This window comes from Lutra lutra, chromosome 11, assembly GCF_902655055.1.
Source record: "Lutra lutra chromosome 11, mLutLut1.2, whole genome shotgun sequence".
NCBI lineage: Eukaryota > Metazoa > Chordata > Mammalia > Carnivora > Mustelidae > Lutra > Lutra lutra.
This window is the reverse complement of record NC_062288.1, coordinates 2,791,471-2,811,864: the sequence shown is the minus strand read 5'-3', so window position 1 is coordinate 2,811,864 and position 20,394 is coordinate 2,791,471. Positions and strand designations below refer to the sequence as shown.

Genomic DNA, 20,394 nt, shown 5'->3' with positions numbered 1-20,394 from the left:
TGTGGTTGCTGGAGTGCCAGCCATTGCGCCTCAGAGCCTCGGGCCGCCTGACCCTGGTGGTGCCTCAGTGCCTGTATCTGGCTCTGTTTTCTCAGCAAGCATGGAGGTGAAGGGTCCTGGTATTAGTACTTGAGGCAGAGTGGGGAGTGTTCAAGAAACGCTGAACGTACCGAGTGTGCCCCAGGTTTCCCGTGGCCCCGATCTGGATTCAGGCTGGGCTCCCGTGCTGGGGCAGTGCTGGTCGCTGCTGTGCTTCCCTCGGTCCTCGAGGTCCTTCGTGAAGGTTGGGATCTGAATTAATGTGTGTGGGGCCCCAGGCAACAGCATTGGAAGCCAGAATCCCAAACTCTGCTCAACTCCCTTTACTTTAACTGTGCATTTTACCCCTTCTGGTGACCTGCTCTTGAAGGGAGCAGAGAAAGTGTGGATGGGGGCAGCCCAGGGGCCACTTTCTTGCACAGATCCCAGCGGGCTTCCGAGACAAGGCAGGGGTTCACGGTGGAGGGGAGCACAGACGGGGAGGGAGCTCTTGCAGGGTGGGCGTAGGACCCGTGTCCCCCCCACTTCTCATCTGCCAGGAACCCGGGATGTGGCTGAGTTTGGAATAGGGACGAAGGGAGGTCAGGCCGGACGCATGTCCTCGTGAGCAGACCAAAGGATGCAGATGCATGGGGGACTGGCTTAGGGACGGGAGGTGGCGTCTGGAGAGGTCTGTCCGGCCCAGAGCCCGAAGGGGCTGGTGAAATGCTTCCCAAGGACACGTGGCCCCTCAGCCTTCGGGTCTGAGTGGCTGCCCAGGGGAGCAGTGTGTGGGGTCCCTCCCTCCACCTCTTTGGGGTCACTTAGCATGACCCCCACCCCCCGGCACTTCTGGGATGGGTTCAGCCACAGACCTGGGTGGGGCCCTCCTGGGGGCTCAGGTGCACTCAGGGAGCTCTCCGGGGCTGGCCGTGACCCTCTGGGCCCTACCACAGACCTCACAGGCGGGACAGACATTTCAGACGTGTGAGGGGGGGCGCTGTTTGTGGAAGTCGAAGGAGAGGGGCTTGGGGATCAGGCAGGGCTGGGAGCCCAAGGCCCCCGGGGCTTTCTGGGGAAGGCCTTTGAAGCCCACGCCACTGACCGGCTGTGTGTGTGGGGGGACCCTCTTCTGCTGACCTCTGCCCCAGGCCTCTGTCTGCAGCTGCTGGCAGGACCGCTCCCAGGGCTGGCTCCAAAACCTGGTGCGTAGGTAGTTTTCTCCGGAAATCCGGGGCCCCGCCCCACCCGTTCTAATCACAGGCCAGACTCGGCCCCACTCGCTTTGATTTCACCATTCCCTCCTGCACCTAAAATAACATCCGGGCCTTGGCCTTTTCAGCCTCGGCAGGGAGAGACTGCCCGAGTTTCCAGGAGAGGTCGCCTGGTGTGGGCTCCCCTGCGGGAGCCCCAGGGGGCAAACAGGAGCTTCGGTTCACAGACCCTCTGAGAAAGGCACAGTCCTCCATGAATTAAAAAAAAAAAAAAAAACAAACCAAAACCCCCCAACCGTGTTGAGCCTCAACCCAGCATGCCTGATTGGAAGCAGGGCCACAGGTAGAGAGAGGCAGGGCAGGGGACACGGTGGCCTGGTGTCAGCTTACGTCCACCGGGAGCTTGGGGTCTAGCTAATGGTTAGCACCTGTGCTGGCCGCAGCTGGTCACACCAGGAGAGGCTGGCCCGCAGCCGTTCTGTGCACCGTGAGACCCAGGTGTCCCATGGCATGTCTGTGGCCTGCGGCGTGGTGCACACGGGCTCAGAGCTGCCACCCCCTGGGTCTCTGACTGCGTGGTGGGCTTGGGGCTGCTGCTCGGGGTTGACTGGGGTGCTCGGTGGCGGAGGTGCCCCCCAGCCGGCACTCATGGACGATAGACGCTTCTGTCCCAGGCAAGAGCCTTAGGAAATGTTTCCAGTGAATGAATGTCCCCAGGTCCCAAGGCTGGAATCTGCCATGGAGAAGAAGGTTCTGGTCGTGGGTCAATTTTTTTTTTCCAATGGCGTGGACTCTATAGCAGTCACGGGTTGTGAATGTGGGGATGACGCTTGACGGTGGCAGGTATGTGGGAATTGGGGGGAATCACAGCTCCCTGTGGAAGGCGAGGGTGAGCGCCAGTTTTTTTCAACACCCTGAGCTGGGATGGAGTTTGGGTCAGGAGGGTCAGGGTCAGGAGGGTCAGGGTCAGGAGGGATGCTGCTGTGATGGTGCGTCTGTGGCCCTGGTGCATCTTCACCTGCAAGAGGGGTCATTTTTAAAAGAAAATGCACACGATGGCATCCTGCCCCCTCCCTGGGTCCCTGAAGAAATCAAAGTCTGTGCAGAAAGGGGACCCTGGGTGCTAGTTTGTGGGGGGGGGCAGGGTTCTGGAATCTGATTCCTCCCCAGGTTCTCCGTGGCCCGGAGTCCCCACCTCCTGTTTTCTTATCGGCACCTGTGGGTGTCGGGCTGGTTGGTATGGAATCTGGGGCATCCTGGCCTCGCTTGGAGAGTCTCTGTAGAGAGCCAGGGACCTCGGGCCAGTTTTTCCTCGGGTCTCCCCAAGTACCTCTGAACTTTTGGGAGGTCTCCCCATCTGTTCAAGGCACACCGTGGGTGTAGGCAGAAGCCAGCCAGGCAGTGGGGCATCTGGGTCCCGAACAGCAGAAGCCAAGCCCATTCCAGCCTCATCACTGAGCTCACGACATCCTCCTCTCCCTGGGGACACTTAGAGCAGCCTTGTTAGCCATGTTTATTTTCCCTCAAGCATCAGGAAACAATTCTGCAAGGGCACCTGGAGGGGGCTTGGTCAGTGTCTGCCTTCAGCTCAGGTCGTGATCTCAGGGTCCTGGGATCAAGTCCTGCATCAGGCTCCTTGCTCATTGGGGGCCTGCTTCCCCCTCTCCCTCTACCCCTCTGCCCTGTTTGTATTCTCTCTCTCTCTCTCTCTCTCTCTCACTCTATATCAGATAAATAAATAAATAAAAGATTTTTTTTTTTTAAAGGAAACAATGCTGTAAAAGAAAAGGGAGTTTTGTCCTTGGCAGAAACCGTCTCCCTATCTGGAGGGCCCCCCATACAGAGAGAATAAGGAAAGTCTCGCGGGGCTGCCTGGGCTCCTTCCAGTTTGGGGAGAGGCTTCTCCAGCTGGTGGTGGTGACTGGGCACAGTCCCCACGCTGGGCCTGGGCCAGCGTGTCCGCGGTGTGGCAAGCACAGTGCACGTCCTCGGGATTGAATGGGGTCTTGGATGGTACATGGTTGAGGACCAGTGCAGATGCGGGCCTGAGTCCCATTGTAAGGGCTGTCCACTTTGTGATTTTGGGCTCAGACGTCGCTTTCTGATCTCTGCACCAGACTTTAAATGAAGCACCTGCTTAACAACGACAAAAAAATAAATAAAAACATAAAAACTCAATCCAGATCCGAAACTTTGTTCATTGCCTTTGAGGGTTAGGGTTAAGGAACGATTCATCCTGAAAAATCAGTAAATAAAGAGAAGCAAGACTTTGATCTCCTTTTCTTACACAACCTGTACTTCAGGGTTAAAAATATACGAAGAGGGAAAGTTCCGTGTAAGGAGGAGTTCTGGCCAGCGAGTGTCAAGAAAGGGAAAGAGTTAAAATGTGCCAAACTGCAGACCGTAAGTAACCGAATGACCGTGACCCTCTATAACCTCCTGGGTCGCAGAAGGAAGCTGGTTTAGTCACATGCCTCCTTCAGGGAAGTTGGCTGCGCGTGTAGCCCTCACGGGAAGGCCAGAAATCAGACCAGAACCACCCTGAGTGCAGACCCATCCACGGCTTCCAGGAGGCGTGGGGCCTGAGCCCCGTGGACGCGTTCCAAGGGGTCAGCGAGTCCTGGGGGCGTGGGGGGGAGTTTGGCCGGGCAGAGAGCGTGTTGGTCATCTCCAGATACGCTGCAGGAGGAGGAAGGATCTCTGTGGCTTTGGAACGGAAGAGATGTCAGATAAACACCGTCAGACTCTATCTGGAACTTAATCCCAACAATCTGACTGTAAAAAAAAAAAAAAAACAAAAACTCAAACTTGTAAAACAGGGAAATTTGACCATGGATTCGCGATGTGGGGGTATTAAGGAATCCCCCCTCTGTTCCCGGTACTGTTATTTTGTTGGTCTCATTTCAGAACGTGGTTTCTCTTCCAAGGAGGCCTGCTGACATGTTTATAGAGGGGTCATGTGGTGTGTGGGGCTCATGCCTCATGCCGCGACGGTCCGGGCAGGGGCGTGGTGGGCTGCGGGGAGCCGGTGACATCCGGACCTTGGAGCTAGGTCAGGATGCCGGTAAAGTGGGAGCACGGAGCTCAGGGCTTATGACCAGCCCACCAGTGGTCCTGGGTTTTCCATGAGCTGATGGCCCAGGCTTGCCCGAGTGTCTTCCCTGTGGCGTTCTGGATGGACGGTGGACATCTGGAGAGACCAGTCCACAGGGTGAAGTGTTTGGCTGAAAACCTGCTGAGTTCATCAGCACATGACGCGGGTTGACACAGTGTTTTCTGGATGGAAGCGTCTGCTTCATGCTTCATTTTTGCCTTCCCCCGGGAGTGGGAACGCTGGAAGAGAAGGTATCTTGACCTTCAGCAAGCGAGGAGGAAGGGGCCCCGAGGGTTAGTGCCCTCCAAGAGCGGACGGCGTCCTCCGCATGCAGGGACGGGTCACACGCTTAAAAATACTACCGGGCTGGACTGTGGTTGTGATTCTTTACGAAACATTACAGTGGCAGATTCGTGTGCCCCGGTGGGGGCGGTGGGGGCGTTAACGCGGAGGTTTTCCCGAGGTTTCTTGCGTGAACCCGAGGTGAATGATTGACAGGTTCCTATCGATTCAGTAGCCGTCCAGCCTCCTTATTTGGGGGTTTTGTGTGTGCACATCTGCGACCCTGCTAAAGCGTGTCTGTCACCCCAAATCTGTTTTCCCTGTGTATCCTCAATCACTCACGGACACACGCGGGACCCGCCGGGCACGTGCGCAGCTGAGGCAGACGCGCTCCCCGTGAACCACTGTCCTTCCCGAGGTGTGTGCCGGGACACACGGCTTTGCACGGCTGTGCTTCTTGCTGGTGGGTTCACTTGGGAATGGCACCACGTGTGTGTGGGTGAGTCTAGTGCTCTAAGCTCAGGGAGATGCCCAGCCGGCATGCACAGTGATGGTGAGAATCCCAGGACCCACGACAGCAAGACTCGAGCGCACTGATAAGGTGTTGACTGTGGGTCCTCAGGCTGCTTCATTGCCGCATCAGTGCCTAAGAACTCCCTTTACCCCTGACCTGCCCATCAGAGAGCGTGGACCCCTGCCCATGTTCGCCGCCTCCCTGTGAGCCTGTGATGGGCCGTTCCATGGTGTTTTGGGGTGCCAGGGAATGGGGAGGAAGGTCGTCCACTGTGGTGCCAATGGGATGCGAGTCCCCCCCCTGCCGGGCACACTAGCTGTGTGCCCCACCGTGTCCAGCCTGGTCCTCTGCTCTATCTCGGCAAAGTGGGGATGGGAGGGTCCCAGCCCAGTGGGATGCCGTGTGGCCGTGGGAGGACGGCACTGTGGCTGCCCCGGGCTGGACTCAGTGTGGCCACGTGCTGCTGTGACCCTGTGTCATTCTCCCTCAGATGGCGACAGTCACGTGTCACATGCTGTCCACCGGCTTCTCAGTCAGCTTGTCTTTTAAAATAGTTGAGATTTGGGCTGTCTGGGTGGCCCAGTCCTTAAGTATCTGCCTTCAGCTCAGGTCATGATCCCGGGGTCCTGGGATCGAGCCCCGCATCGGGCTCTCTGCTCCGCGGGGAGCCTGCTTCTCCGTCTGCCTGCTGCTCCCCTGCTTGTGCTCCCCTGTCTCTCTGACAAATAAAATCTTAAAAAAATAAAAATTAAAGAATGTTCGGGATTTATAGGTGGTTGTTAAATCAAAATGTGGACTTGTGGGACCCTAAGCTGTACTTGCTTTTACACTTACTTGATCTGAAACGGACGGCTGTGTCTGTCGGTCCCTGGGCTGGGGTTCCCCTGCCCTACTTTGGCAGACTGTGTACCCACAGCGAACCATCTGAAATTCCCCGTTTGGCCGCCTCAGAGTGTTGTGAAACCTTAACGGGATGGCTGCCCGCAGCCGTGCTCTGGGTTTGCCCCGTCCTGCAGCTGTCCTGCGGTGTCGGGAGGAACAGGTCTCTGTGGCCGCGCTGTCCCAAGACACGGACCTGCCTTCTGAGCCACAGCAGATGTCTGGCTTTTTAGGCTCACATGTTGTCGGTTTGTACACTATCTTAACCTGTGAGGTGACGGCCACCAGTGCCTCTGGCCAGAACAGGCTTGGGAGTAGACATAGTGGGTTCCCAGGCCATGTCCCGTCCACATGTCCATGTCCGACCCACATGCAGGGTGACAGAGGATGGGGACGGGATCGGAGAGGCAGGTCCAAGCGCCCGACCAGGGGCAGTGAGCGGCAGGCATCAGCGTTCTAGACCGACATGGGTGTCCAGCCAGTAGAGCAGCCGGGGATGACTTTATTTATTTAAACAATTTAAATTCTCTTTCTTACGGAAATAGAGTCATTGACGTGCCGTGTCATATTGGTTTCAGGTATAGAGTGACGTAGCGGGTCTCTGCGTTATGCACGCCGTGCTCGCCGTGATGGCTGTGGTCTCTGTCATCTCACCACTGACTGTGTTCCCTGTGTTGTGGCCTTCAACCTGGGACTTGTTCGCTCCATCGCTGGAAGCCTCTGCCTCCCCCTCCCCCGTGCCGGTTTGCCCGTCCCCTCTACCCCCTCCCTTGGAGCGCCCGTCCGGGTCTTCTCTGTCCTTACGGGTCTGCTTCTGCTTTTTGTTTGTTTTGTTTTTTAGATTCCTCGTGTAAATGAGGTCCTGCGGTGTTTGTCTTTGTCTGAGTCGTTTCGCTCAGCGTAATACCCTCTTGGTCCGTCCATGTCGCCACAAGCGGCGGGACTTCATTCTTCTCTGCCTCCAAGTGACATCTCGCTGTGTGTGCGTGCGCATGTGTGTGTGTGTGCGCATGTGTGTACGTGTGTGCACATGTGTGCGTGTGTGTGTCCATGTGTGTGCATGTGTGTGTATGTGTGTGCACGCGCCGCTCTATCCGCTCGTCCGTGGGGGGTGCTCCGCATCTCAGCTGTTGGGACACGGTGCTGCAGGAAACGGCTGTATCTGGGTTTTCACATGAGTATTTTGCTGCGTCTAATAAGAGGTTCATGTCCAGAACATACAAAGAACAGCTCAACACCAAAAAAACAAATAATTTCATTAAAAAATGGGCCAATTGCCGGAATACACGTTTTCCCTAAGAAGACACCCAGAGCGAAATGAGAAGTTGTGCGACATGAGTCATGGTCAGGGAAATGCAAATCCCGGCCACGAGGAGCTGGGACCTCCCACCTGTCAGCAGGGCGAGTGTTAGGGACAGGAAACGGCAGGTGCCTGCGAGGATGCGGAGAAGGGGGAGCCTCGTGCGCTGCTGGTGGGAGCGCAGGCGGGTGCGGCCACTTGGGAAAACAGTGTGGCGGGTCCTCAGAAGATGACAGATGGGAACACCGGGGGATCAGTAGTGACACTAGTGGATATTCACCCGAAGACGCGATCTCGTTCATTTGGTTCCCGGAGGGCAAGACAGGGTTCCAGTCCAAACAGCAAACCTCTGGGGGCTCTCACTGTGGCTCCAACTGAGACTCCCCCACCAGTTGCATTTGATGCAAATCTGCCCTTTCTTTCTCTTTTTTAGAGAGGGCGGGAGGGGCAGAGGGATGGGGAGAACCTCAGGCAGGCTCCACGTTGAGTGCAGAACCCGCGGTGGGACTCAGTCTCACGAAACCAAGGGTCGGGTGCTCAACCGACAGAGCCCCCGGAGCCCCGCGTCTGTCGTTCCTGGAGCGTGATCCTTGCTGTCCCGCACGTGACCCCACACTCAGTCTCACACTTCCCACCAGCCCTCATTGCAGATCTGTCCCTCCGTGTTGTTTGGCTCCATCATTTACAGGGCTCGGGGGTGTGGTAAGTGCTGGGAAAGGTGGGGCTTGAGGTTGGCTGTTCCGGGAGGCATTGTGGGGGTTGCCGGGTCTAACCTGTGGGCTCCCTGATGCTGAGTCTTACTCCCACGACCCCTGTTACAGTGCTGGCCTGAGCTGCGCTGGAGTCATCCTCGTGGAGGACCTCCCTTGGCACCTGACCCCCCCTACGCTTTGCTCCTCCTTGTCCTGCTCTGGTGTTTTGCATTTCCGTCGGTCTCCCCCAGCACGTTACATTTCTCGTGCACACTGTTTTCCCCGCCTTTCTAACCTGCAGTCGGAAAGGGGAGATGGCCTCTCGTGCAGGGGCCCGGGTGCCCTTCTGAGCAGGGGACCATTTCCACCCCATGCCGGGGCCCCTGGGACCATCTGGGCAGACTCAGTCAGCCCACACTTGCTGCAGGGAGAGGCAAAGCCGGGAGGGAGTAGGGGGACCCGGGGGCGCAGCGGGCCAGCATCTCAGTCCTCACATGTGCATTTAGGGAAGACACCGGAGCTGCAGGTGCTGTCCGTGCGCATCCCGGCCGCTCAGGAGGTCCCTGCCGTCTGTCTCGTCAGGGATGTAGCATCCTGGAGGCCCTCGACCTCTGCCCCAACCTCTGACCTGGACAGCAGATGCGGGGATGCTTCCACAGGAGCCCCGAGGCACGTCCCTCTCCTCCCTGCCCCGCTCCTGGGGACACGGTCTCCCCTCTTCTGGCACCCCGGATCCCTCTTCAGGCTTGCCAGGGCAATTCCATTCTGGTCCGCTCCTCGCCTTGTGGACCTCTGTCCCCTCTGTCACAGGTGTGTGAGGTCCCGGAGGCTACAGCACGCGTTTCAGGGGACGGGCTTCTAGGGAGTTCTCCCGACGAGCCACAAAGCAAATTGTGCCTGCTGGTGGCGATCCCGAGGCAGCCACTAAGGATGCTGAGACGTTGTAGACTGTAGGATGTTTCTCAAAGCCCCTTCTGTAGGAGACAGACGTCGGGGCCCAAACAATGTTCAGGTGCGTGGGAAATCGTGCTCCAGCTCAAAACTGGCCGGCACGCGGCTGTGGAAAGTTGTGGGAGAAAGTTTGGGGATTTTATTGTGCTATATTGTAAACTTTCAGACCCAGCCCGTGCTGGACGTCCGGCCTCCCGGAGCATAGAAAGGAGAGAAAAGAGACCAGCTTGTGTAGGAGGCATTGCAGGTCTAAACCCAGCCAGTGGCCCATTCATTCGGTGTTCCTGGGTTGAAACTCCGGAGTCCAGAAAGCCGGGGGGAGGGGGACTCCTAGGGCTCGTGAAGCTGTGCGTGGGCAGAGGTCCCGGCGAGCGTCCCGTCGGTGTGCCCCTGTGGGTCCCTCAGCAGGGACAGCTGGCCTCAGGCCCCAGGCACAGACCTAGGGTAGCCGTGGCTTTCACTGATGAGCCCTGTGACCTTGGTCAGGCCTGGTCAGGCAGGTGCCAGGAGCTGTATTTTCTCACAGGGAAAGGAGACAGCATCTCGGGGAGGAGCTACGAGCGCGTGTGAATGCTGTCCAGTGCGTCCTGTTCCGCACGCGGTCAGTAGGGTTGGCTCTGTGCATACGGTCGATCCCAGGAAACTTCTTCCCTGGTTTTTATCTGTGTGTTTGTCTGTGTTTGGGGTCCAGCACCGTGTCGTCCTCTTGGTGTTGTGTCTGGCTCTTAACTGTCGGAGGATAACCTGAATGGAGTCTCCTTAGTGTGGGAGCCGCATGGTTAGAACAGCTGGCAGGGTGTTTCGGGGTGGGCTTGTCTGTGGTGGGGCTCCCAGCTCGCCCAGGGCTCAGGACCGCCACGGCTGAATGTCTTCCCCTGCTCACAGGGGAGGACCCGAGGGGACAGGCTGTGCCAGTGCCGCCAGGACGTCCTGTCTGAGGAGATGAGTTGGGCTTGGAGCCTGGTTTCTCCTGCTGAAGGCACTTTCCTGGGGCCTCACGCTGAAGTGACCAGACAGCAGCAGAGGCACCCTTGTGGGTGGTGATAGAGCCCCGTGGGCTGTGTCCTCTGAGTCATGGCTGTGTCCTGTGGGCTCTGTCCCATGGGTCATGTCTTGTAGGCTGTGTCTTATGGGCCGTGTCCTGTGGATTATGGACTGTTTCCAGTGGGCTGTGTCCTGTGGGCCGTTCCCCGTGGACTGTGTCCTGTGGGCTCTATCCAATGGGTCGTGTGCTGTGGGCCTATCCTGTGGGCCACGTCCAGTGGGTTGTGCTGTATGTGGCTTGCCCACATGCTGCCACGGTGCAGGTCCGTGGATCCCCCACTCTGTCTCTGCACCGTCTCCCTTCTTAGCAGTGGGACCAGGTCCTCGCTCTGGTCCTCGTGGTGCCCAGCACCCCTGCCCAGCCTCAGGGGCTGCTGGCACTCCTTCCCCTGCCCCCCTGGCCTCCATGGACAGCTTCGTGGCGAGAAAACCTGCTAATAAAGCGGGTGCTTATCGAGGGCGTACCTCATGTCAGGGAGCGGGATCTCACCCGATGTTTCTGTGTTGGGTCATGTTCCGCGACTGCTCCCACGGGCAGCTGGGCACAGAGGCTTCCAGAGGTGCAGTGTCTGTGGCCCGTGGACGTTCTGGAGCATGGCCCTGGCTTGCCGTACGCGCCGGGCTCTGTGGTGCTAGCATCCTCTGCCCTGCCTGACACTGCCACTGTCCTCGCATGTGGGGGACGCATGCACCCCATGCCAGATGGAGTGGCTCCCCCTCCCCACAGTCATTCCAGTCCACGGCCACATGTGCCCGCCTTTGATTAATCTTGGTGCAGCTGCCATGAACCCACCTTAAGAACACATTCGGACACATTCTCGGACACCCCTGCAGGGCTCCTCCTGTCCCAGAAATGCTCTGACCGGCTTCGGGCTCCCGGAGCCCCGACCACAGGTCCCCCACCTCTCTTGGCCTCGCACTTTGCAGGCCGGTCCTCCCCAGGCACTCCTGGCTCCTCTGGGCCCGGCTCCAGTCTGGAAGGCCCACCCTTTCTGCCGCTGGATGGTGCTCCCATCCCACAGCCCGTCAGGGACACTGCTGTCACCCAGCCCCGCTGGGAGCCGTGGGGCTCAGTGTGCCGGGTGGTCCTGAGTAGTGGGGCCTGGTTCGGATGGAGCATGTGTGTCCGATGCTGGCCGGGCAGGATGCTCACTGGATCGTCCTGGGCGTGTGTGAGGACAGACGGGGCTGCGGGAAGGCGTGGCCCACCTGCCAGCGGTCAGATGCACCAGGACGGTCATCCTGGGGCCCCCTATGGTGCCCTTTTGCCGTGGGGAAGCTATGGTCCTAGATTGTCTCTGCTGGGCAGCTCAGTGGGCGCACTGGGCCTCCTTCCCAGGACCGCGAGCCCTGCACCCTGGGACATCTGGGTGGGGTGGGGAGGCCTCCCTCTTGGTCTACACTTGTCAGCCTTTGAGGGTCTCAGAGGTTCAGAGCCTGGCTCCCCCATGGGGTCCGTGGTGGGAGGCCCGGGCCCTGGGGTAGGGCTGGGACGGGTGCTCCCAGGAGTGAGAAGTGCAGTCTGTCTCCGGTCTGCTGACCAGACAGGTGAGGGAGGCCTGTGCCCACGCTGTCCCTCGGGATGCCCCACCATCCCGCAGGAGCTAGGCCGCCCGAAACAGAGACCCCGGCCGTGGGCTCCAGGGCTCCCCGCACGTTGGGGCTGGAAGGAGACCCCACGTGACGCCCTCGGTGGCAGGGTCCCCAGCCCTGGTGCCGGGGACAGGATTGTGGGGGCCCAGCGTGACCCATCACGCCCTCCCCCTATCCTTTTAATGAGGAGACGTGTTCTCGTGATGAAGTGATTACAATGAAAGAATCTGTGTGGGAGCGTCCTTGTCAGGGAGCCCACGTGGGCGTTCCTCTGAGTGTAAGGAACGGGACTGGATGTTTGACAGTGAAATCCGGCCGGTTGCCAGTGTAGACCGTGGCGGTGGGGGACGGCATTCTGCTATGGGCCCTTCCCCTCCTGACTCCGAGTGGCACGTGACTTTGGTCCCTCCAGCCTCAGGCCAGGAGCCTGTCGCGCTGTCTGACATCTGTCCAGCTCCGTGTCTCTCTCTCTCTGCTTTGGCCTCCAGGACACTTGGAACCCAAGGGATATGTGTGTTAGGAGTGAGGCCGCTCCTCTTCTGGTCCAGTGACGCACTTTGACCTTGTTTTTGTGTTTGCTTTGTGGTTTTGTTAGCATGGTAAGGGGCAGAAGGAATGTGGGGGGCGGGAGGAGGGCGGGCACCAGGCACCTGTCGGGTTCAGGATGCTGGCCGGCGACCTGTCCACCCAGCAGTCAGTCCATGTGGATTGGTCTCCAGGTGGTGGGGGGGGTTCCTTGGACATAGGACACCCCTTGTTGTGTCCCTGTGTCGACCACCCCCAGGGAGGGGGCGGGTGTTGGTTCCTGAGGACAGGGCCCCCACCTGGTGAGGCCTGTCCTGCTGGCCGTGGGCCCTGCGGGGACTTGGAAGGGCCAGCCCTGGGCCGGGCAGTGGTGTCTGTGCCCTGCGAGCAGGCATGCGTGCTGCCGCTGTGGGCTGGGCGTGCCTGCCGGCTCGGGCACCGCTGCCCTTGGGACCTCCCCAGGCCTGGTGGGGCGGGCGCTGTCCCACCTGCTCTCGGCCCTGCCAACCACCTCGGCCAGGCACTCCGGGAGGGCGCAGGACTCCAAGCAGGGAAGGGGTGAGGTGGTGGGAGGGAGCTGCTTCTGGAAGGAAGGAGAAGCCGCAGCCAGCCCCTCAGCAGCACGGTAAGTTCCTCCCGGAGGGCTCTGTGGGGCCCCCACCGCGGGCTGCCGTGTGCTCTTGGCACTGGGTCGGTCCCTGGAGCCCTCCTCCGTTTGCTCACGTCCTTGCTCTGCAGTAAAGGGGCCGTAAAAGTTGCACGTGGGACTGTGGCAGCTGCTTCCTGGGCTGCCCCTGCTGGGGAACCCAGACGTGGATGAGAGCTTGGTTCCTCACCCTGGGTTCCTCACCACCCCCCACCCCAGGGGCCTCCTTCCTCCCTGCCACGGGCCTTTCCCGGCGTCCTGCGTCCGTGTGGGTGGACCAGCCTACGCACCCCAGAATTCTGAGTCCTTGGTGAAAAATATCCCCAGATAAAATCTCAGACTGAGCACGACCTTGCTTCTCGTAGAGGAGTGTGTGGACCGAGGGACGCTGTTGTCATTTCCTGACTTGAGCCTGGTATGTCTTTCCTAGAGAGGTCACGGGAGCTGCGGCTAGGGGTCGAGAGCGTTAAGAGAAGCTCAAGGTGGGCGCTCCTGATAATGACTTTGTTTCTGGCCGCCTCCTTCTGCAAGGAAGTGTCTGTCTGGCTGTCTGTCTGTCTGGCTGGCTGGCTTTGGTCAGGTTGCTTGTTAGAGTCTTGCTTCTCCGCAGGGACGGACGGTGCCGTGGTTGTGCTGGGCACTGTGTTCGTGTGGACTCCCTCAGGCGCTGCCTCGTGGGGTCAGTCCCCCCGCGCCCCCTGCCTGGCGCCCGAATGCGTGTCTCATGTTTATTTAGAGCTCGTGTTTGGTCAGCTGCTGTTCCTAGTCCTCTACGCGTACTTCCTTACTGAATCCCGCCAACCCTCCACTTTCCAGAGGAGGAAACTGAGTCATGGAGGGCTGCCTCAGTCTCTCCCAGGTGGGGCAGCCCGGGGAGCTGCAGGGCTGGCATTGGGCCTGGGCCTCGGAGCGGGAAGCCCGTGACCCCTGCAGCCCGCGTGCTGGGCCGTGAGTGAGTGACGTGACCTTCAGGTGTGGCAGCTGAACATGGCCGGTGGTGGCCTTTGAAAAAGTTTCTCGTTTATTTTTCCGTTTGCCCGTGTGGCGTGCTTCCGCAGGTGCCTCCTTCCCGAGGGCACAGCCGGTCTGCTCCCTGCCCCGCCGCGGCCTGCGAGCCCTGCTTCCTTGTAAATCTGGCTTCAGTTACGCAATCGTCCCTTTTGTTCTTTTTTATGAAACTGTTGCTGCCACGAGTTTCAGGGCCCGTCAGTCAGCCCGGTGGGGTACAGCACCCAGGCCCGGGCTCCGGGGACCCTGGCGCCCTCCCTGAGCTTCCCACCTTGCCAGGGGGCGTTCTTTGCTCTTTCCCCAAGAGCCAGAGAGGGTGAGGGGAGGCGGGAAGCAGGGGTGCATGCAAACCTTTCATCTCTAGCCCCTGGTGCCGCCCTCCCTTCCACGCGAGCAGGAGCAAGGGTGGGCTCCCCAGTGGACTCAGAGGCCCGCCTGGCCGCAGACACCCTGCCTCAGGTCCCTGTCTTTGGGGACGGGGATGCTCCTATGAGTCTGTGCACAGGGTGGTCATGCTTGACTTGTGGGGCGGTGGGCACACTGTTAGTGGGGGACCCAGTCAGTGAGCAGAACGCACATCGGACCGGTCTGGGGAGCTGTGCTGTTCCGGAGCCTTCTTCAGTCTCCGAGATCTGTGCTTCCCCACACGGCTCTGTGGGGGACAGTCTCTCTCCCCCAATGTCATCGTCCCCTGTGTCATGACTTTGCCAAGGAGGACATACTTACTATTTTCTACTCTGCTACTCTTTTAGGTGATGAGTCTGTTCAAGCCATTCGGGTACATTGGCTTTTGTTATCCTAAGGATAAAGCTAAGTAGGTACTTCATACCAACATAAGTAGGTACTTGGTACCAAAATGTGGAAGCAGTAGCTGCAGCTCTCCCGTGGCCGTGTCACCCGTTGGGTGCCGTGAAGTCAGTGGTTGGCTTGTTCCCTCCTTCCTCGGCAGACCGCGCGCTTGACCTGCTCCTGGGAACAGGATGTGTCCCCAGACGCTGAGCGGAATGTGGGAGTCAGCGCCCTTGCGGGTCTTCTTGGCGGGGGCACAGAGCACAGACAGGAATGTCCTCTGTCAGTTGTGTTTGTACGGCTGAGATCCGGGCCCTCGCAGGACACGTCAGCTGGACCAGGGGTCAGGGGTTGCTTTGCTGGGGGGCATCGTGTGAGTGGAGAGGTCTAGGATTAATAGGAGCTAACCAGGTGAGGCTGGCCTAAGTGGGTGGGGAGTGTTTCAGACCTGTAGAGCATGTGCAAAGGTCCTGGAGCAGGAGGGGTGGAGTATGCTGGTGGGACTGGAAGGAGGGCTGTGGGGCAGGGGTGGAGAGAGGGAGGTGTCCGCCCTTTGCCCACAGTGGTGGGATATGGGGGCACGGCACCAGCATTGGCTCCCATCCACCTATACGACTGGTGCACACGCCAGCCCATCGCGTAGGGGCAGGCCCCTCCCTGCTGACATGGGGACACTGCCCAGAGCGTGAGTCTCGTTAGGCAGGTCTGCTCCATCCTGGTTTGCCAGAGAACACGCGGGAATCGCAGATGCTAACGATGTACTTGCTCCTCGCCGGCCCTGCTCTGCCCCACACGCCCCTGCAGAGGGCTTGCCGCACCTAGCAGCCCATTTCGTGGATGAGGAGCCCGAGGTGCCTGCCCAAGGTCACAGAGCGGGAGCCTCAGAGTCCTTGCTTGGTCCCGCGGTCACAGCCGCCCAGAAGGGTATGCTGTGGTGATGGGGGCTTGCTGTCAGCGTCCTCTCTCCGCCTTCCTGCCCGGGGCTTGCGCGGCCTCGCTGCCCTCCCCACCCCTGCCCCCGGAGCCGGCTCCTTCTGTGCGCCTGCCAGGTGGTCCTCCGTGCTCCGCCCGCCACGAGGCGTGGGCGCAGACGTTTGCCCAACGTCCCTTTTCCCGGAAGCCCGTGCGCGCGATCGGGGCGGCTCCGACGCCATGCTGGGAGAGCCACACGTCGTGTCTTTTAGCCCGGACTGCGGTCCCTTTAGTTGGGAATGCGGTGCCCCCACCCCGGTGCCTCGTGGGCTCTTTGCTGAAGCTCAGGCCTACGGAACATTCGTCTTGTGCCACACGGCCCAGCTTTGGGCGTCCCCAAGCTGCAGACCCCGGGCTGCCCATGGGCTTCCTGCCATCCTGCTCATCAGGTCCCCTACAAGATCAGTGATCAGTCCCACAGCGGGCGGGGCTCTGGGTCCTGGTTGCATCCCCAGCCTTCCTTCCATGGGCCTGTCCTCTTAGAAGGGGGCCTGGTTATGAGCCGCAAAGCCGTGGTTTCCCAGTGATGTGCGGGCAGCGTCCCCAGGTGTTCTGGAGTTACCCACTGGGTATGAGAACGGTGCCCTGAGGATGGGGTCCTGCAGGGTGGGGTTCTGGAGGATGCGGCACTGTGGGGGTTGGGGTTCTGGAGGATGGGGTTCTAGAGGATGGGCCCTGCATGCCAGCCCCTCCTGGTCCCTTACCCCCAGGTGAGGTAGGGGATGGGATTCCTGTGCTAGAAAGATAAGGAACGTGGCTGAGGCTGGGCCGGTGAAGGACCTGGTCACGATCACGGGGCGCACAGTGGCAGAGCCTGTATCATCTGAGGAGCCTCGTCCCTTGACAAAGCCTGGACCAGCTCCTCTGAAGAACAGGCACTGGGTTACCAGTGTAACCGACTCGGAAGCAAGCCCCAGGCTCAGTGGGCCTCCCTTCATAAGACAGTTGTGTCTGCATTCAGATCTCCCCACCGGTCCCTGTCCCCTCTTGTCCCCTCCTGAAATATGGGCGTGGACCCAAGTCATGCACTTGGGTGATGGGGGCGTTGGAAAGGTATTTGTGCTCTACTCACACACTCACGTGCCCCCCTTTCAGTCACTGTCTCCTCCTGAAATGCGGGCGTGGGCTGGTGTCCCACGGCTGCAAAATTGGACTTGCTGTGCTTGTTTCTTATATAAAATCACACCATTAGCCGAGGAAATGAGGATCGGTAATTGCAAAAGTGTGTTGAGCAAGAGAGTCCCCCGGGCTGATGGGACGAGTCCTTACCAGGTGGGATGCCTACTTCGCTGCTTGCTGTGCGTCCTGGACCCCGGAGGCGTCCCCGGATGGCCAGGGAGGCTGGCGACGTCACAGGGGTCCAGGACCGCTTTGGGGGCCAGTGGAGGAGCTCCTTTTCAGAGACACAACGCGGGGAGGGGCAGTGCAGGCTTTGCGGTTGGCCTGGTGCAGGTGTAACCTTGGCCCCAGATTCCACGTGCACCCCCCGCCCCTGCCTTCGGGTTTCTAGGGCCTTTTGGAGTTACAGGCTGCGATAGCGCGTGCCAAAGCGGCTGGGGGTGAGGGAGGTGGGGCCAGGCTGAGGCAGGTGGGGACCCGACACGCGTACAGGAAACACTGTTGTTTCTGCACACGTGGTGAGGTGCCTGAAGAGTGGCGTGTCCTCGGAAGGCTTCCCAGGGAGGCGGGCCAGCCGCTGTCATCTTGCAGCAGCCCCACGAGAAACTTGCAGCTCAGGAGGCACAGGGCCTCCCGGATGAGGCGAGGGTGTAGGGTTCTGGGGAGCAAGGGAGACTTCTAGTAAGTTGGTTTCCGGGTCATTCCTAAGCCACGAACTGTGCTGTGGTGTGTGAAGGGGAACCTGGTTTGTGGACCCCGAGAGCAGGTAGAGTCTTTGTCCCTGAGCGAAGACGCACAGGGAGGGTAGCCTTGTGTCCCCCTCTGACCAGCGCCCTGTGTGGCAAAGTCGTGCCCCGTCCAGTCGGCCTGCAGGCCGCCGGGGCTGCGGATTGACAGGGTCCTGAACTGGGTGTCAGAAGTGGCTACCGCATCTCAGCTGTGTGGCTCTGCACACGGCGCTGTCTTCCCGAATGCCCGTTTCCCAGGCTGTGGGGCGAGGATGCTTTCTTCGGGTTCCCACCAGGAGCCAGGTGTCCCCCAGGTGTGTCTGCGCTTGCTGATCTCAGCCAGCCCTCACGGGACACCATGCTGGAGGAACAGTGAACCATGGTCTGGGGCTGGCTTTGCCTCTGTCCTCGGAAACCCTCCTATCATTCTGCCCCTGCGTGCACATGTTGTGGCCATGCCCACCCCCTTGCTGTCCCCAAGGTGCAGAATGATGCCATTTCAGGATTCGGGTACCGGCTGTGCTGTGCCCAATACACATTCCCTTCAAGTGACCCCCTTCACTGCAGAGACCCTCAGCCCCTCCATGCTGAGCTGCGGCTGTCACTGTGAGGTGGCGGGTGGCCTCGCCGCCAGGCTGGGGGTGTGGGCGGTGAGTGGTCTATCATCCACTTGGGTGATGGGGACGTTGGAAAGGTATTTGTGCTCTGTCTGCACACTCACGTGCGTGGACCGTGTCTGCTGGTTCTCAGTCTGTGCGCTTCTGTTCAGTCTAACTCAGCCTCAGGCACAGCGGAGTGACGGCAGGTAGGCGTGAGAAGTGGCAAGAGGGTAGGCAGGCCCTGCCTTCCCATCTCGCTGTGTGTGTGTGCGTGCGCGTGAGTGTGCGAGTGTGTTCAGCGGTCTACCTTTCATGCATGTATCTGCGCGTCTGTGTCCTATCATCTGTCTGCCATCCATCCATTGCCAAGGGATGTGGGCGGGGATTCCTGGGGGGCCTGGCTGGAACCCAGCCAGCAGGCCTCAGGGCTGCTTTGGGGAGAGTAGGTCCAGCCTCCCTGACCTCCTGGGGGGCCACTGTCCTATGCCGCTCAGGGTCCAGGCACCGAGAGAGCGGGCTCTGTCAGCCCCCAGAGTCCTCTGTAAGGGGACGTGTAGGAGAGGCACACATCCTCCAGGGACAGCCAGCGGGCAAGCTCTCTCAGAGTCCTGTGCACAGAGGAGGGCACCCTCTGGGTCCCATCTCTGCCTGGGGTCTCGGATCACGGCCTCGGGTTTGCCATTGGCTTAGGCACGGCTTGGTGTGACTTCTGGGGCGTGCCATCTCCATTCCTGAAGGGGCCTCGGGAGTCTTCCTTGGCGTCTTCCTTTCGCTCTGGAGCCAGACTGAGCCAGGTGCCCAGTGACGCGCTGGTGATGTTGGGTGTCCAAGCCTGTGAAGGGTTCTCCAGGTCTGGGGCCGACAGGGAGCAGGAGGGAGGTCTGTGAGATCTGGGTGTCCTGCCACTCATGTTCCCAGCATCACCCTCTTTCAGGCGGGCGCCCGGGCGGGTCGGCAGAGCGGGGCTGGGACTCGCAACAGGCCCGAGAGAGGAGCTGCTGCATCGTGGGAAGGGCTCTCCCGCCTCTGCCGTCTCGGGCAAAGCCTTGCACACCTCTTGAGCCTTGGTTTCCCCACTTCTGGAATGGGGGAGGGGATTCCTACTCCCGCGGTTGCCGGATGTGTCTCCTGAAATGCTGTATGCACAGCCGGCGTGCCGCGTTAACACACGTGCACACGGAAGGGTTGTGGAAGTTGTAAACTCGGCACAAGCTGAGGGTTTCCCCTGCTGAAAGGCTTCCTAAACCATAGACATACTCACTTCTTTTTTTTTCCTAAGTAAATACTAGTGGCCAAGTTAATGCTAACCGTGACCTCGGTTGAGTACCACGTGTAGACAGATGGGGACGGGCACGCACCCTGCCGAGGGCCGCTTGCCTAGGGCTGCAGGTGGGTCCGTCCCCCCATGAATCCCGTCCCACTGGGGTTTCGGGGAGCGTGTGGCTGGGAGTCTGCAGTCCCCGGGCTGAGACCCCCCCGACGTGCCAGAGACCCTCCCGGGCCTTAAGATGAGCCTGCGGCCACCACACTGACTTCCCACCTGCGACTCGACGAGGACGGGCCGTGTCCTTCCTTCTCGGCAGGCTGCGGGCTGCGGGCTGGGGACGGGGACCAAGAATGACCAGTGCTTTGTCGTTTGCAGGCTCCGGGGGCTTCTGCACCATCCGCTGCTCTCTGCCGTGCCAGACCGCCCAGGTGAGTGGCCAGCACCGTACGTAGCTCGTCAGCGTGTGCCCGCCCGGGGTCAGACCTGACCGGGAGCCCCTGAGCTTGGTGTTACTTTATTCTGTGGTTATCATACTTCTGGTTTCTTCTGTTTTTTACTTTAGGAAGATGTTCAAAGGTGTTACGTATCAAGTTTTTCTTTATCGACTTTATTTTTCGGGCCTCAGCCTCGCAGCCCTAAAGCCCAGACTGCGGGAAAGTGATTCTTTCCAGACGTGGCTGTGGCTTCGTAGTGCTCGTGGCCGCTGGGGGCGTTCCCGGGCCGAACCCGGCGTGTGCACGGAACTCTGCTGGCCTGCGCCCCGGCAGGTGCTTGCCAGGAGGGCCACAGCCTGCACTTCACATGGGGCTGTCCCTCGGGAGCTGCGGTTGGTGGAAAATCCGCATTATGACTTTTCAGATCAGTGTTTCAAACACCTGGTTCATTGTTTGAAAGGGATCAGAACTCTCTCGCATCCCTCTGTAGTGCGTAAGGTAGAGAGAACAAAAATCTCCGCGATTGTCTGCCTCCTGATCGGAATAAATCAGCTTTGAAAATCAAGTTTATGACCTGGGTTCTGGTAATGACCTTGTAGGTATTTCTAAAAAGTGTCTATCGTCTAGAAAGAAATGCGAACGTATTTATACATGAAGTTGTGGAGGAGCATCTGGGATTTCTTTGAATCCGAAAGCTGGTGGAGGTAGCAGGATGTGGGGGGAGGG

The 20,394-nt window shown here is 59.6% G+C and overlaps 1 protein-coding gene across 5 annotated transcripts in view; it reads left to right on the top strand.

Annotated features, from left to right (window-relative positions):
- The window catches only part of TNS3 (tensin 3), a 200,710-nt gene that overhangs the window by 75,570 nt on the left and 104,746 nt on the right, over window positions 1–20,394 (top strand). For 2 of the 5 annotated variants that reach the window (XM_047695926.1, XM_047695922.1), the window contains one exon: window positions 19,610–19,662. The gene's annotated coding sequence lies outside the window, so the exon portion shown is untranslated. Of the gene's footprint in view, window positions 1–12,538; window positions 12,732–13,078; window positions 13,168–13,211; window positions 13,235–19,609; window positions 19,663–20,394 lie in introns of those variants that run through there. The other 3 variants (XM_047695923.1, XM_047695924.1, XM_047695925.1) reach the window with 3 other exon arrangements.